General features: G+C 47.6%; 1 long non-coding RNA gene across 1 annotated transcript in view; it reads right to left on the reverse strand.

Moving 5' to 3' along the window:
- Positions 1 to 911: 911 nt before the first annotated feature.
- The window catches only part of LOC112585723, a 45,940-nt gene continuing 30,067 nt past the window's right edge, over positions 912 to 16,784 (reverse strand). The window contains exons 2-3 of the long non-coding RNA XR_006641234.1: positions 2,431 to 3,095; positions 912 to 2,320 (exon numbers count right to left, since the gene is read on the reverse strand). This is a non-coding gene — a long non-coding RNA (uncharacterized LOC112585723). The remainder of the gene's footprint in view (positions 2,321 to 2,430; positions 3,096 to 16,784) is intronic.

Consider the following 16,784-nt stretch of genomic DNA (forward strand, 5'->3'; position numbering starts at 1 on the left):
ATCAGCACAACAAGATGCTTAGTCAATAAAATAGTTGAGCCAAGTGAACTCAGCATGCAACTCCAAGAGGAGTTTTTTTTCCAGGGGAAATGTTATCATTTTCCATTCCTGTTTAATGAATCATGGGAATTATAGCAACATTACAAATGGCTTTCTGTGCAGGCTATTACTTTGTTTCTGCAGGGTTCTAATGGCAGGCCCGCTTCACTGAAGGCTCAGCCTGCCCCCGGCTAAGAAGAATAATGGTATTATTATAAGCACTCCCCTTACAAGGCTCCAGCCCAGGAGGGGTGGTCACCCAGGACCTTATGAATTGGGTCTAAAGTGGGAAGCCCCGAGTGATTGATTTGGGAATTTCCCAGGGAGTCTGCACAGGGCACTGTCTGCTGAGACCGGGCACAGCTAAGCCATGTCTCCCAGGGCTCAGGTCGAAAAATCGGTGAGGGGGTTGGAGAGGGGGAGGATGGGTGAGCGCTTTTCCTGAACTGAGTGTGGAATGGAGGGAATGGAGGTGAACAGGCTAAATTCAGTCTTCAAGGGATGTGGGGTGCTCAGAGATGGGGACCACAAGAGCCCACTAGCATGGGCCCTGTCCATGGAAGCTTCCAGACAAGGCAGGGACAGAGGAGAGAAGAAGGCGGGGTGGAGGGAGGCAGGCGTCCAGTCCTCACCCGTAACAGCCAGCTGAGTCAGGCACAGTGCACAGAGAAAGCTGTGGGTGCAGCTGGGCCTCCCCCAGCCTCCGGCCCCCTCCCACTCCCAAGCGAGCATGGGCCATAGCCGGTGGCCTCCTTGAGAACACCCAGTCTGCCCAGAGCAAAGGCTTGCTGCCTAGCTGTAAGAATAAGCTCCACAGTCTTGCTTCTTTTAAGCCCATCTCCTGCTATCTACAATGTCATTCTTTGTGTGTCTTAAAGGGCGATTTGACCACTGTAGTAGGATCCATTTGGGGTGGCCTCCTGGCTCACGAAAACCTGCCTGGCCACAGTTGATTGGCTTAGGATGGACCCCCAACCCAAACTGAGCCATCAGATTCTGCCCCCCACAATGTAAGGGAAGTTTCATTTGATCACTGCTGTCCCTTCAGCACCTTCCTGAATCCTGCCTGTTGCACAGGAGGGGCTTAATAAATATTTATGGAACAAATGAACCAACCAACGAATGAATGAATGAGCCTCTGTGAGGAATTTGGAATTCTTAACTGGAAAACAGAGGCTGGGACCTGTGGGACTGAGTCACATTAGTTCCAGGAGCTAGCTACTGAGCACATAAGCTGCTCCCTGGAGAGAAGAGCCACCTCTCCTGACTTCCAGGATCCTTAGGGCTCCTTTGGTCCTGACCTCTCAAAGCTGCCGGTTCTCCTCTGTCACCTCTTAAACTTTGAGGTGGCCCAACACCCGACCGTAAATTCTCTCTCTCTTTTTAAAAAATATTTATGTATGCATGTGTTTATTTGGCGGCCTTGGGTCTTCGTTGTGTCAAGCAGGACCTTTCATCTTGATGCATGGCCTCGCTAGTCGCGGCTCGTGGGCTCTGGAGGGTGAGGACTCAGTAGTTCTAGCACACGGGCTTAGCTGTCTTGCCGTATGTGGGATCCTAGTTCCCTGACCAGGGATCGAATTCATGTCCCCTGCATTGCAAGGTGGATTCTGAATCACTGGACCACCAGGGAAGTCCCTAAATTCCCTATCTTGAGTCAGTCTATTTCTGTTGCTTGCAACCAAAAAGCCTTGACCAACCTGATGGGAAATCTTGCTCCCTGACACATCCTGTTCCCCACCTGGCTGCTTCTCTCAGAGTCATACCTATCCTAGCTGTGCCTGGGGGGGAACCCAGCTGTGCCCATGGTCACCATCACCAGCTCTTGATGGGCTCTGGCTCTGGGGCTGCAGGGACCCAGAGGCAGGGAGGGTCCACGGGGGGATGTGGGAGGTACTGATCTCTCCCTAAAGGGCCCTCACCGTGGCCCCCAGTCTCAGATGTGGGCTCTCAGGGGGCAGGGGAGCCTCACTCAGGTCAGAGACTCCCGCTGTGTACACCCAGGGCACAGCGGAGCAGTGCCTGACTCCTTGACCACCTCCCACCTTGCACACACAGAGGGGAGGGACGTGATGGAATCAGAGTCCTGAGAAAATCTGAGTTAGGAGCTGGAGCAGGAGGAAAGGCCGCCCCAGCCCCCAGAGGCTGCTGCTCTTCGCCTGGCTGGATCGAGTCTTTTCTTTCCTTTCTTCCGCCCTCGCCCCGGGCGCCGGGATACTAATTATAATGACCCGGTGAGTTACAAGACGGTGAAATTGCTTCCACCTGAGGTTGTCACGGGCTGGGGAGAAATACCAGGAATGGAAATTAAACTGTGCCAGCAGGCCTGAAGGGGCGGGAGGAGGGGGCGGAGGTGGGAGAAGCCCCCGCAGCTTATAAAGTAGTGCTTACGAAGTGTTGGGAAGATGCGTCCTTGGCAGACACAGAAACGACTGGAGCCTGCCGGTCGGCTACTGGTCGCGGGACACAAGGTGCTGCAGCAGAGGGCAACCAGGGTCGGCAGAAGTACCACGGCCGCCTGGACCCCCACGGACAGAACAGCAGAGAGCTGCGGCTGAGGCTGGGTCGGGGGGTGACCCAGCTGCCCAAACAGACAACAGACACATACACTCCGACATGTGATCCTCCTCTCTGGCGGGCTCTGGGAGAGATGGAGGAGAGGCAAGGGGTAACCAGAGCCCAGCCTGACCTCGCAGCCACCCTGTCACAGAGCCCCGGCCTGAAGAAATTCTCCCCTTCTAAATCCAGCCCATCTCTCCCTGGGTCCTGTCTGCCCACCAGCTCCGCTGTGACCTTTCCAGGTGAAATTCTTACAGGCTCGCCCAGCAAGAAGATCCAGGATGGAGGGAGGAAGAGTCCCACAGAGGGAGAGTCCCACACCAAGGACGTAGGCGTCTGCATCTCTGAGACTTATGGTCAGCTTCAGGGAAACTGTCCTGCTGGATCAATCATCTGAGTCACTGAGGCCTTCTTTCCAGATGCCAGCTGCAGGTTGAGGTTGGCCCCTTAGGCTCCACCAAACCTTTAAGGGAAGGATCACCCCAGTGCTGTTTAAACTGTGCCAGGATATAGAAAAAGAAGGAAAGTGTCTAGATTACTTTTATGAAATGAGCATAGCACTGATAGTAATACCAATACCCAAATGGAGAAACAGAAAAATGACAGGTCAATTTCACATTAATCTCTCTGTAAAATTCTAAATAAAAGAGTGGCATGCAGAATCCAGCAACACAGGGAAAGAACAATATATTGTGATCAAGTGGGGTTTAAGAAACCCTAGGTCGTTAGTGTCAAGACATCTATTAACATAATTTACCACATTAGAGAATCTAAGCATAAATTATCTGCAAAAATCAGCAATCATTCTTAATTTTAAAAATTCTTAATAAGAACAGCTTCTTTTCTTTTTAAAATTTATTTTATGAGGTATAGTTAAGTTATGATATTGTGTTCGTTTCTGCTATACAGCAAAGTGATTCAGTTATACATACATATATTCATTTTCATATTCTTTTCCACTATGGTTTATTACAGGATATTGATATGGTCCCCTATGCTATACAGTAGGGCCTTGTTTATCCACTATGTATATAATTGTTTGCATATGCTAATCCCAATCCATCCCTCCCCCATTCCCCCACCCCCTTGGCAACCACAAGTCACACAGCTTCTTCTTAACATGATAAATTATTTCCATCTTAATCCCAAATGAGGAAATTCTAAAAGCATTCTCATTAAAGTCAGGAACAAGACTGGGACATCCAGTATCTTCACTATGACTGACTTTGTTCTGGAAACACCATCTAAAATGATTAAGAGAAATCACTTAACTATATGAAAATTGAAAAGGGCAGGTAAAATTATCATTATTTGCAGAAGACAAGCATTTATGACTGGTACAGCCAACAGAATCAACTGAAAAACTATTACCAACAATAAACTCAATAATGTGGCTAGCTACAAAATTAATGTGCAAATATCAACGGCCTTCATGTTTAAAAATGAAAGCCAGTTAAGACATATAATGAAAGAGCATAGGGTATTTACAATTACAACAAAAAAGATAAAATGTCTAGGAGTATGAAGCAAACATTTATAAAGAAAACCCGAAAATACCACCAAGGTATCCAAAAGATGACTTGAACAAAGAGAAAGGCGTATCATTCTTGGACAGGAAGAACAGGCGTCATAAAGCCATACTGGCTTTCCCTTAGTTAACTTATAACATTTACGTGTTTCAGCAAAAGTACCAAGGGGAATTTTTAATGAAACAAAGTGACGTTGATGTTCATATGGGAAAATGAACATGCAAAATAGCCAGGAAAATTCTGAAAAGAAGAGTAATGAGGGGAGGCTAGTCCTATCAATTATGTAAGTACAGCCTAGAACAGCAGTCATTTGAATAATATGGTAGTGACTTATGAGCAGACAACCATGTCAACAGAACAGAAAGCACAAAAACAAATCCAAAAGCATGGGAGCATTTAGTCTATGAGAAAGGTAGCCTTGAAGGCATTGAGGGGAAGATGAACTACTCAGTAATGTTACTGGGACAACTGTGAAGCCACTGAGAAAATATTAAATTAGTTCCATACCACACACCTATACTAAAATCAACTCTGGATGGATCATAGATTGAAATATTTTTGAATGAAATAAGTAGCCTAGATGAAATAATAAGGGAATTTTTTTTTTAATGATGTTAATTCTGGTGCTGGAGAAGACTCTTGAGAGTCCCTTGGACAGCAAGAAGATCAAACCCAGTCAATCCTAAAGAAAATCAAATCCGATGAATATTCATTGGAAGGACTGATGTTGAAGCTGAAACTCCAATACTTTGGCCACCTGATGCGAAGAAACAACTCATTGGAAAAGACCCTGATGCTGGGAGGGATTGAGGGCAGGAGGACAAGGAGGCTGTCGAGATGGCTGGATGGCATCACTGACTCAGTGGACAGAGCTTGAGCAAACGCTGGGAGACAGTGAAGGACAGGGAAGCCTGGTGTGCTGCCGTCCATGGAGTCACAAAGAGCTGGACATGACAGCAACTGAACAACAACACGGGAAAGGCCTTTGACAAGACACCCAGAAGCCAAAGGAAATTCCTGATAAATCTGGCTATATATTAATAAAAATAGAATACTCCTTGCTGGCAGACAGCACCATTAGTGAAATCGAGACAAGCATCAAACGAGGAGAAATACCTGGTGCTTATCACAAACAAAGTGTTAATTTCCCACTTGTATAAAAAGCTCTTGTGAATCAATAAGAACAAGACCTATAACATGGTAGAAAAATAACACACACACACACAAAAAAAAAAACCTCCCTGGTATACTTAAATGTGGAATCTAAAAAAAAAAGATACAAATGAACTTTTTTACAAAATAGAAATAGACCCATAGGCATAGAAAACAAACTCACGGTTACCAAAGTTGAAAGGGGCAAGGAGAGCAATAAATTAAGAGTTGGGGATTACCATATACACACTACTGTCTAGAAAATAGATAACCAACAAGGACCTACTATATAGCACAGGGAACTGTATTCAATATTTTATAATAACATATAAGGGGAAAGAATCTGAAAAAGAATGTATGTATATATATAAAACTCAATCACTGTTTTGTACACCTGAAATTAATACAACATTGTAAATCAACTATATTTAAACTAAAAAAAATGTTTGGACTTCCCTGGTGGTCCAGTGGTTAAGAGTCCACCTGCCAATGCAGGGGGGCACAGGTTCAAACCCTGATCTGGGAAGATTCCATATGCCCTGGGGCACCTAAGCCCATGCACCACAACTACAGATACCTGCATAGTCTAGAGCCCATGCTCTGCAACCAGAGAAGCCACCAGAGTGAGAAGTCTGTACACCACAACGGAAGGTAGCCACCACTCGCCGCAACTAGAGAAAGCCTGTGCGCAGCAATGAAGAAGACCCAGCACAGTCAAAATAAACAAATAAGTTTTTAACTACCCGATACACTTTTTTACCAATCATATGGGTGAAGATCAAAAGGCTTGCTAACACACTGTGTCAGTGAGATTGAGAGAAAATTAGTGTCTCATACATTGCTTCTGGTACAATCTCTGTGGGGGAGCAGACAATTTGGCAACATCTATCAAAATTACAAATGTATATGCCCTTTGGCACAGCAATTACACTTCTGGGAATGTTACAAAAAGATATATATGGACATGTGTGAATTGGAGAATGTACAAAATTATTCCCCATATCATTGCTTGAAAGAGCAAAAATGAATAAGTAAAAGGGGGAGGGGAACTAACAGTCCATCAACAGCTGATTGCTTAAATAAATTATGGTCTATGCTTACAATGAGATATTAGGTGGACATTGATGACAACAGGTGGCAAGCAATTCCACTCCTATGTACACACCCCGGAGAGCTGAAGACCTCTGTTCCCATAACAACTTGTACACAAAATTTCATAGCAGCGCCATACATCATAGCCAAAAGGTAGAAACAACCCAAACATCCATCAACTGACAAATGGATAAACATAATATGGTAGAGCTTTAAGAATACTATTAGCAATAAAAATGAAGTACTGATGTCCCTGCTATGGCATGGATGAACCTTGAAAACACTGTGCGGAGTGAAAGAATCCAGACCCAAAAGGCCACACATCATACAATTCCATTTACAATAACGGTCCAGAATAGGCAAACCCATAGAGACAGAAAGTCGATTAGTGGTTGCCAGGAGCTGGAAGGTAGAGGAAAAGTACTGAATAATGGGTTTGAGGTTTCTTTGGGGGATGATGGAAATGTCCCAGAATTAGATAGTCGTGACAGTTGCCCAACTTTGTGAATATATTTAAAAATCACTGAATTTCATGGTCTGTGAAGTATATCCGCCCCCCGCCCCCGCAAGAAAAAAAAAGGAATGAGGAAATTCTGTCTTGCTAGGGGGTGATCTCTGAGATACTGTGTAAAACAAAGCACAGAGCCCTGTGGATTACATGGTACCATTATTATTACTATATTATTATCATTATTATATGGTACCATGTGTGAACTAAAGAGGGGGAAAGTATAATTTATAAAAATATGCGTGAATGCCCATATATAATCTTTATATGCCAAGGCTGTCCCTGGAAGGACACAGGAGACACTGGTAACACTGCCTCCGTGGAAGGAGCTAGGAGGCTGGGCTGTGGTGGGAAGGAGGGTGATTTTTCACTGTAGCTACCCTTGAAATATGATAATTTATTACCTACTCAAATTTAAATTGAATTAATTTTTTTAAATGAAAGTGACCCCTCTGTCTGTCAGAAGTGGGACCAGAAGTCATTGTCATGACAATGGGGGTACCATCAGGGGCCTTAGGAAGACAAAGGCTGGGGCACAGGTACCTGTGTCCAGCTGTTTGGCTGCCTGAGTGGTGGCTTGCTCCAGGAAAGGTGAAGGGATGGGCAGGGACTCTGCAAGGCCCAACAGGGTTTATGAAGAAGGGAGCCAAGGACAGAGGGAGGGTTGAGGACCGGGAGGGTCCTTCTGCTTTTTTCCTGGAGACAGGAGCCAGCTGCTCGGAGCTGTAGGAATAGCAGTGGCCTGGATGAGGAGGGAGGGCGGGGAAGCGCAAAGAGAGAAATTGGTTGGTGGCCATGGTGGAACCAGCCGAGTCTCTGTCAGTGGCAGTAAAGTACACGTGTCCTCCCCATGCTGAGCATAGCGTATGGGGATGGGTCAGTCATGGTCCCTGCCTTCCAGGAGCCTCTAGTCCAGCGGTTCTGAGTGCTGTGACCTGCCTGTAATTTGTCCCTAAGTTCCCCCGTGGACAATGAACCAGGGCTGCCAGCAGTGAAACAACATCAAGCGAGGTTCCCGGCGGCAGCGCGCAGTGCTGAGACAACCTGGTTGGTGAGGCGAAGGGAGATGACCTGGGGCAACCTGCGTTACACAGCCAGGGGCACTGGGGGCCCCAGTCACCCTTTCTCCCTTTTCCCGTGGGGCTGTTGGGAGGTAGGAGGGCCAGTGGGAAACCCCTGTACCATCTTGCTTTCGGCTCCATGTCTTCAGTGCCACGTTCAGCCTTTTCTGGGGGCAGCCAGAAAGAGGACCCCATTCGTGGTTAGTCCAGGCATTTGAGGCCAGGGGAAATCCTCAGGGAAAAGATGCTGAGAATCCCAGGAGTGAGGGCCCCAGGGAGCCAGAAGAACTTTGTCCATGTATTGGGTGTAAGTAGAAACCATCCTGTTCTCACCTCCCTGTGACTGAAAGCCCAGATGTGGCCTGACACTGGTGGAGAAAGAGAGGGCTCAAAAGAAGAAATCTCCAAGATCCCAGAAATTAATAGTCTTAAATAAATAACCATTTATTACTTTTCATGAATCTGGGCTTGGCTGATCTCACCTGGCTTACATATCTTTGACAGATCCATTAAACACTGGCTGGTCTAAGAAGGTATCACCTGGGATGGCTTAACTCTGTTACACATAGTCCATCATCTCCCAGGAGGCCATCTCTGGACTGCTCTCATGGGGGTGGCAGGGGTCCAAGAGAACACTTTATCAAACTACAGCTTACATCAAGTAGGTTACTGTCCCATTGTCTAAAGCTTGTCATATGGCCAAACCCAGAGTCACAGTAGGAGGGGCTGCAAATTTGCAAGACACCAATGTGGATACAGGTAGATGACTAGTTAGAGCCATGAAGGCAGTAGATCTCTCATAATGCAAAGCAAGGAAACAGTACCTCCACCCAGGTGAGAAACAGGGGGTCTGTGATACCCTCCCAAATTTACCTGTGTCTAGTTCTCTGTAGAGAGACAGGGAAGGGAAGGGAAATCAGCTCTAGCACCTGGGCCTCTCCCCATGCTGAGTAACTGGTTTCATGAAAACTATCCTTTGCTGATTCCAAGGCCCCATGCTGGCTACTGGGCCTGACATTGCTTCAAATGCCCCATGAAGGCAGGCAGAGAAGATACAGGGATTAAGAGCATAGAGAAACCTGAGATTGAATTCCAGGCTGTCATGCTCAGACATGAACTTGAACAAGGCACTTCTCCTCTCTGAGGCTCAATTTGCTCTTCCGTCAAACAGGGATGCCAAGAGAAGTCACCCCACAGGGCTTCTGGGAAAGCTAATGATGCTGTGCACACACAGGTCTTAATACAGTGCCAGCAGTTGGTCGCTGCAGTTATCCTTACCCCCATATTACAGATGAGAACGCTGAGGCCTGAGAAGAAACAGGGAAAGGAAGGGTCTCCCACCCCTGCTCTCTGACCCCCAGTAGTGAGTCTCTCCCTCTGCCCCAAGGTTGGCCCAACCTGCATAGGCAGAAAAGCAGCCTACGGAAACCCAGACAGCAAACCCCTTTCCATTGTCCCTGTCCTGACGGCCAGTTTGGGGAATATCCATGGGAGGGCTTTGTGAAGGGGGCTGAGGGGAGAGGGAAGGTGTCCATAAAAGACTTCATTGTTTCCATTTGGTCCATCGCTTGGGAGAGGGCTCCTGCGTGGTTAAAAAGCTGCCTAGTGGCTTTAGGAAGATGTTCAGGCAGAAGTCCTGACACCAGCGGCATGCAAGGGGTCCCCTCAGAGGCAGCTGGGCTGCAGGCGCCGAGCCCTTCTTGAGTTGAGGTTGACCCCTCAAAGGGACACTCGCCAGCCCAACGGCAGCCAGTCTGTCAGGTGGATGCCCAACTTCTTGCTGAGTTTCACCTCCTCATCTGTGAAGTGATTCTCCAGGACGTCACAGAGACAGGGGTCTGCACAGGCAGAACCAGGGTATGAAGATCCAAAAGGGCTTGGTTCAGGTTCTTCTCCACGACCACAGCAATGTCCACGGTGTCCAGGGTTCTACCTCACTCATCTTGGGACAGCTTCAGCCACCCTGGGAAAAGGCACACAACCCTCACCGGTTTTGCATCTTCAAGAGATTCTCGACACCCTCTCCTCCACCAACCTCCAGAACAAGCAGTCCATACCCTCCAGAGCCACATTGTCTGGGTCGAAACAGAAGCCCAGAGAGAGGTAGGTGTAGGAGGCCTGGAGATATGGGTTGATGAGCTTGTGGAATAATTCTGACAAACCAGGGAGCTCATGGTTGGTTGGCAATAAGAACGATGAAAGTGAAAGTCACTCAGTCATGTCCAACTCTTTGCGACCCAATGGGCTATACAGTCCATGGAATTCTCCAGGCCAGAATACTGGAGTAGGTAGCTTTTCCCTTCTCCAGGGGATCTTCCCAACCCAGGTCTCCCATACTGCAGGCAGATTCTTTACCAGCTGAGCCACAAGGGAAGCCCAAGAATACTGGAGTGGGTTCAGTTCAGTTCAGTTCAGTCGCTCAGTTGTGTCCGACACTTTGCGACCCCATGAACTGCAGCATGCCAGGCCTCCATGTCCATCACCAACTCCCGGAGTTCACCCAGACTCATGTCCATCGAGTCAGTGATGCCATCCAGCCATCTCATCCTCTGTTGTCCCCTTCTCCTCCTGCCCCCAATCCCTCCCAGCATCAGAGTTTTTTCCAATGGATCAACTCTTCACATGAGGTGGCCAAAATACTGGAGTATCAGCTTTAGCATCAGTCCTTCCAAAGAAATCCCAGGGCTGATCTCCTTCAGAATGGACTGGTTGGATCTCCTTGCAGTCCAAGGGACTCTCAAGAATCTTCTCCAACACCACAGTTCAAAAGTATCAATTCTTCAACGCTCAGCTTTCTTCACAATCCAACTCTCACATCCATACATGACCACAGGAAAAACCATAGCCTTGACTAGACGAACCTTTGTTGGCAAAGTAATGTCTCTGCTTTTCAATATGCTATCTAGGTTGGTCATAACTTTCCTTCCAGAGTAAGCGTCTTTTACTTTCATGGCTGCAGTCACCATCTGCAGTGATTTTGGAGCCCCAAAAAATAAAGTCTGACACTGTTTCCACTGTTTTCCCATCTATTTCCCATGAAGTGATGGGACCAGATGCCATGATCTTCATTTTCTGAATGTTGAGCTTTAAGCCAACTTTTTCACTCTCCTCTTTCACTTTCATCAAGAGGCTTTTTAGGTCCTCTTCACTTTCTGCCATAAGGGTGGTATCATCTGCATATGTGAGGTTATTGATATTTCTCCCGGCAATCTTGATTCCAGCTTGTGTTTCTTCCAGTCCAGCATTTCTCATGATGTACTCTGCATATAAGTTAAATAAGCAGGGTGACAATATACAGTCTTGACGAACTCCTTTTCCTATCTGGAACCAGTCTGTTGTTCCATGTCCAGTTCTAACTGTTGCTTCCTGACCTGCATATAGGTTTCTCAAGAGGCAGGTCAGGTGGTCTGGTATTCCCATCTCTTGAAGAATTTTTTACAGTTTATTGTGATCCACACAGTCAAAGGCTTTGGCATAATCAATAAAGCAGAAATAGATGTTTTTCTGGAACTCTCTTGCTTTTTCCATGATCCAGCGGATGTTGGCAATTTGATCTCTGGTTCCTCTGCCTTTTCTAAAACCAGCTTGAACATCAGGAAGTTCACGGTTCACATATTGCTGAAGCCTGGCTTGGAGAATTTTGAGCATTACTTTACTAGCGTGTGAGATGAGTGCAATTGTGTGGTAGTTTGAGCATTCTTTGGCATTGCCTTTCTTTGGGATTGGAATGAAAACTGACCTTTTCCAGTCCTGTGGCCACTGCTGAGTTTTCCAAATGTGCTGGCATATTGAGTGCAGCACTTTCACAGCATCATCTTTCAGGATTTGGAATAGCTCAACTGGAATTCCATCCCCTCCACTAGCTTTGTTCGTAGTGATGCTTTCTAAGGCCCACTTGACTTTACATTCCAGGATGTCTGGCTCTAGGTCAGTGATCACACCATCGTGATACCCCTCATCCAAGGTAAGGAGCAGCGGCTGCGCTTTGCTGGAACAGCCATGAAGAGATACCCCACACCCAAGGTAAGAGAAACCCAAGTAAGACGGTAGGTGTTGCAAGAGGGCATCAGAGGGCAGACACACTGAAACCATACTCACAGAAAACTAGTCAATCTAATCACACTAGGACCACAGCCTTGTCTAACTCAATGAAACTAAGCCATGCCTGTGGGGCAACCCAAGACGGGCAGGTCATGGTGGAGAGATCTGACAGAATGTGGAGAAGAGAATGGCAAACCACTTCAGCATTCTTGCCTTGAGAACCCCATGAATAGTATGAAAAGGCAAAATGATAGGATACTGAAAGAGGAACTCCCCAGGTCAGTAGGTGCTCAATATGCTACTGGAGATCAGTGGAGAAATAATTCCAGAAAGAATGAAGGGATGGAGCCAAAGCAAAAACAATATCCAGCTGTTGATGTGACTGGTGATAGAAGCAAGGTCCAATGCTGTAAAGAGCAATATTGCAGAGGAACCTGGAATGTCAGGTCCATGAATCAAGGCAAATTGGAAGTGGTCAAACAAGAGATGGCAAGAGTGAACATCAACATTCTAGGAATCAGCGAACTCAAATGGACTGGAATGGGTGAATTTAACTCAGATGACCATTATATCTACTACTGTGGGAAGGAATCCCTCAGAAGAAATGGAGTAGCCATCATGGTCAACAAAAGAGTCCGAAATGCAGTACTTGGATGCAGTCTCAAAAACGACAGAATGATCTCTGTTCGTTTCCAAGGCAAACCATTCAATATCACAGTAATCCAAGTCTATGCCCCAACCAGTAATGCTGAAGAAGCTGAAGTTGAACAGTTCTATGAAGACCTACAAAACCTTTTAGAACTAACACCCAAAAAAGATGTCCTTTTCATTATAGGGGACTGGAATGCAAAAGTAGGAAGTCAAGAAACACCTGGAGTAACAGGCAAATTTGGCCTTGGAATACGGAATGAAGAAGGGCAAAGGCTAATAGAGTTTTGCCAAGAAAATGCACTGGTCATAACAAACACCCTCTTCCAACAACACAAGAGAAGACTCTACACATGGACATCACCAGGTGGTCAACACCAAAATCAGATTGATTATATTCTTTGCAGCCAAAGATGGAGAAGCTCTATGCAGTCAACAAAAACAAGACCAGGAGCTGACTGTGGCTCAGATCATGAACTCCTTATTGCCAAATTCAGACTTAAATTGAAGAAAGTAGGGAAAACCACTAGACCATTCAGGTATGACCTAAATCAAATCCCTTATGATTATACAGTGGAAGTGAGAAATAGATTTAAGGGCCTAGATCTGATAGATAGGGTGCCTGATGAACTATGGAATGAGGTTTGTGACATTGTACAGGAGACAGGGATCAAGACCATCCCCATGGAAAAGAAATGCACAAAAGCAAAATGGCTGTCTGGGGAGGCCTTACAAATAGCTGTGAGAAGAAGAGAAGCGAAAAGCAAAGGAGAAAAGGAAAGATATAAGCATCTGAATGCAGAGTTCCAAAGAATAGCAAGGAGAGATAAGAAAACCTTCCTCAGCAATCAATGCAAAGAAATAGAGGAAAACAACAGAATGGGAACGACTAGAGATCTCTTCAAGAAAATTAGAGATACCAAGGGAACATTTCATGCAAAGACGGGCTCGATAAAGGACAGAAATGGTATAGACCTAACAGAAGCAGAAGATATTAAGAAGAGGTGGCAAGAATACACAGAAGAACTGTACTGGAGTGGGTAGCCTATCCCTTCTCCAGCGGATCTTCCCAACCCAGGAATCGAACTTGGGTCTCCTGCATTGCAGGCAGATTCTTTACCAACTGAGCTATCAAGGAAGCCCTTGGCAATAAGATGTAAACCCAAAAAATTGTGTGGACAAGTCTAGGAAGCAAGGTGGGGCCAAGAAGGTGGTTGCAGAAGTTGTAGCCGGAGAGAAGGTCGGAGGGTGGTCAGAGGCTAGAAGACAAGGCGGCCTTGGGTCTGTTCCTTCCACGTGGTGTTGAAGCAAGGGAGAGTCACAGGACCACCAGGGAGCACCTTCTTCTCATCAAGGTTAACGGATCCACTAGGATCCCAAAAGGAAAGAGATGTTACATTTCAGTTACCCAAATTAATGAACAGACTGTGTACAGAGGTGAGGGCAGGATGGAGAGAAATCAATAAGGTGTGGGATAGGAACCTCAGGCTTGCAAGAATGGGAGCTGTTACTACCCCAGAACTGCAAGGGATGAGCATGGAAGATCAGTTGTAGGGAGAAGGCTGCATGGCGGGATCTGTGGCCTCATAGAGGGTTGCAACCCACTCCCAACTGCATGGCAGGGAAGGAGGGAAGGAAAGGGTGGGAGTAGGGGATGGAAGCCATGACCCCATTCTCCCTGCTTCCAATACCTCCGATTGACCAACCAACCAGCCAATGGAGAAAAGAGCCTGTTGAAGAATTGCACTGATCAGCCTCCTCCAGCACTGAGCAGGACAAGAGAGCAGAAAGTGGATCTGAAGATGCATGTGGAAGACAGCCAGTGGTCCAGCATGTTCAAGTCCCTTTGTCTGTGAGCACCAAGCAGTCAGACTTCTTCCCAGAACAGAAGCAAAGGCAAGCCCAAAAGCTTATCGTTGCTGGGGCTGATTCCAAAACACACCAGCCTGGGAACCCGACCTTCTGCAGCAGCCTGGGCAAGGTGACCGCGGCACAGCCACCTCTCTCCTCCGGCACTAAAACCCAGTCTCCTGACTCATGGACTCTTCAAAGTCAGAAGGCAGAAAGCAAATGGCCCTCTCTGATCCTCCTGTCAATCCTGTATCTGGGCTCAGGACTTATTTTCAAACCAACCAAGCGTCAGAAAGTCACACATCAGGCTTATCTCTCCTGCCACTCATCTCCAGAAAGCCCTTCTCCCTGTCCCTGTCATTCCCAGACAAATAGACTCCCTCCCCCACCCCAGATCCTAATAAATGTCTGCACTTAGGGAGCAGTACCCAGCCCTGCAGAGGCCCCCGGCCGGCCCCAGCTGTGCTCAGCTTTGATTGCAGATGAACCCTTGTCTGGCTCTCCCAGCCAGGAAGAAATGAGCAGCCCAGTCCATGGATGCAAGGAGGGTCACCATCCCTTGCCCAGCCATCTCCCTCTGCCCCAGAGACTCGAAACCGGTTTCCATCTCTCTCCACTATCCACAACAGCGGCTGGATGTAGCATCTATGACTTCTTCCTGGAATCAGGCTGAGACAGGTCTGCTGGGACCCCAGACCCAGGGCATCCACCCTCCCTCTACACATCACTTGCCCTTTGACAGTGACAGGTGGTGTTGGTGCAGGAACTCGCAGCAGGTAGTGATTTTGAACCCACTTCCTGATTGGAATCTTTGCTCTGCTGTAATTAGCCCTGGAGCATTCGTTCATTCACTCCCTCAATTGTTCACTCAATGAACACTCATCATTCAAAGCACAATTCTAGGTGCTGCTCTGGGCTTGGAGGGGAACAAGACAGATAAGGTTTCCTTTCCGCTTCTGTGGAATCCCCACTTTAATAGGGGAGGCAGGCAATAAACAAGGAGAAAATGAACTGACGAGATGGAAAGGACAAGGGGTGGCGGATGGGCCAGGGGGAGGGAGGAAAAGAACAAAATAGGTAATGGGGAAGAATTCTCTGAGGAGGTGACGTTTAAAAAAAGATCGTGAGCAATGATCTGGGCTCTTAGAGCCCATTTCCCAAAAAAATTGGGGTAATTTTAATCATGGCTGTCTCTCCAGTTTGATAAAGAATTCAACAAGTTAATATACATCAAGCACTTGGCCCAGGGCCTGGCATATAATAGTGCACAATCAATTGTAGCTCTGTGTCTAGCTAAGGAAACAGGGACTTGGGGAGGCACAGCAGACCAGACAGGACGCCTGGCCCAAGGGTTTGCTCGCCTGGTCGCATGCAGGAGGGCTTCCTGGAGGAGGCTGTCAGCACTGGCCAGCTGTTTGCCTGAGGCTGGCCCACACATCTAAATCAAGAAAGCTCATGCCTTGGCTGAGAGGACCCCAGCATCTTGGACTCCTGAGCCAGGGGAGAGCCTGGACCTCCGTACTGCCTGAGTCACAGCCTCTACTCACCCCTACTGGGTCCCTAAGCCAGCACCTTAGTTTCCCATTGAGGCTGGAATCTACCACCAGCCCCCACATTTCTGCTCTGAGTCACTCAGAGCCCTAGCATTGAATGAACCCGGAATATTGATGACCTACTTCAGGAAAGCCAGCCCACCCAAAACTCACTGCCCTTGTGACCGATGGTCCCCACTGTACTGCCACCTCTCCAGGCTCAGCTCCTCCAATTAGCCTAGCCCTGTTCTCTGCCCCAGGAAACAGAATCCCATTTCTCCTCCATCCTAAGGGTGGGAGAGCCTCGCTGGGGCCAGAGGGAGGAACAGACAGACCCGAGGGACAGAGGTCAGCCTGGGGCAGGCAGGACAGAACACTCAGCGCCAGAGCACCACGTGTTTCCCTTCCCCCCACCCCCAGGCCTCCACGCTGCCCTACAAATGCCACCAGTCCTGACTGATGGCAGGAAATTGGTCCCTGCTAAGCGCATCTCAGGAGAACTGATAAATCCTCATCGGAGAGGGGGAGAGAGACGGAGTGAGGGGAGAGCTGGGGGGGCTGATGGGAATGGTGGGGGAGCGGAGGGCTGCTGTTCTGCTGAGACGAGGCCCATCACTCTTAGCCCTGGGCCCCTCTTCTGCCTCTGGGGTACCTGTGGGCAGGGGGACAGTGATGAGCAGACAGCAGGCTTCTATGTCTCTCTCCATGTGAGGCCTTCCTGTGCCCTTTCCACTAACGAGAGTCCATCTCGTTCCTCCATCAAGGCCCAGCT

This window comes from Bubalus bubalis, chromosome 6 (genome assembly GCF_019923935.1).
Source record: "Bubalus bubalis isolate 160015118507 breed Murrah chromosome 6, NDDB_SH_1, whole genome shotgun sequence".
NCBI lineage: Eukaryota > Metazoa > Chordata > Mammalia > Artiodactyla > Bovidae > Bubalus > Bubalus bubalis.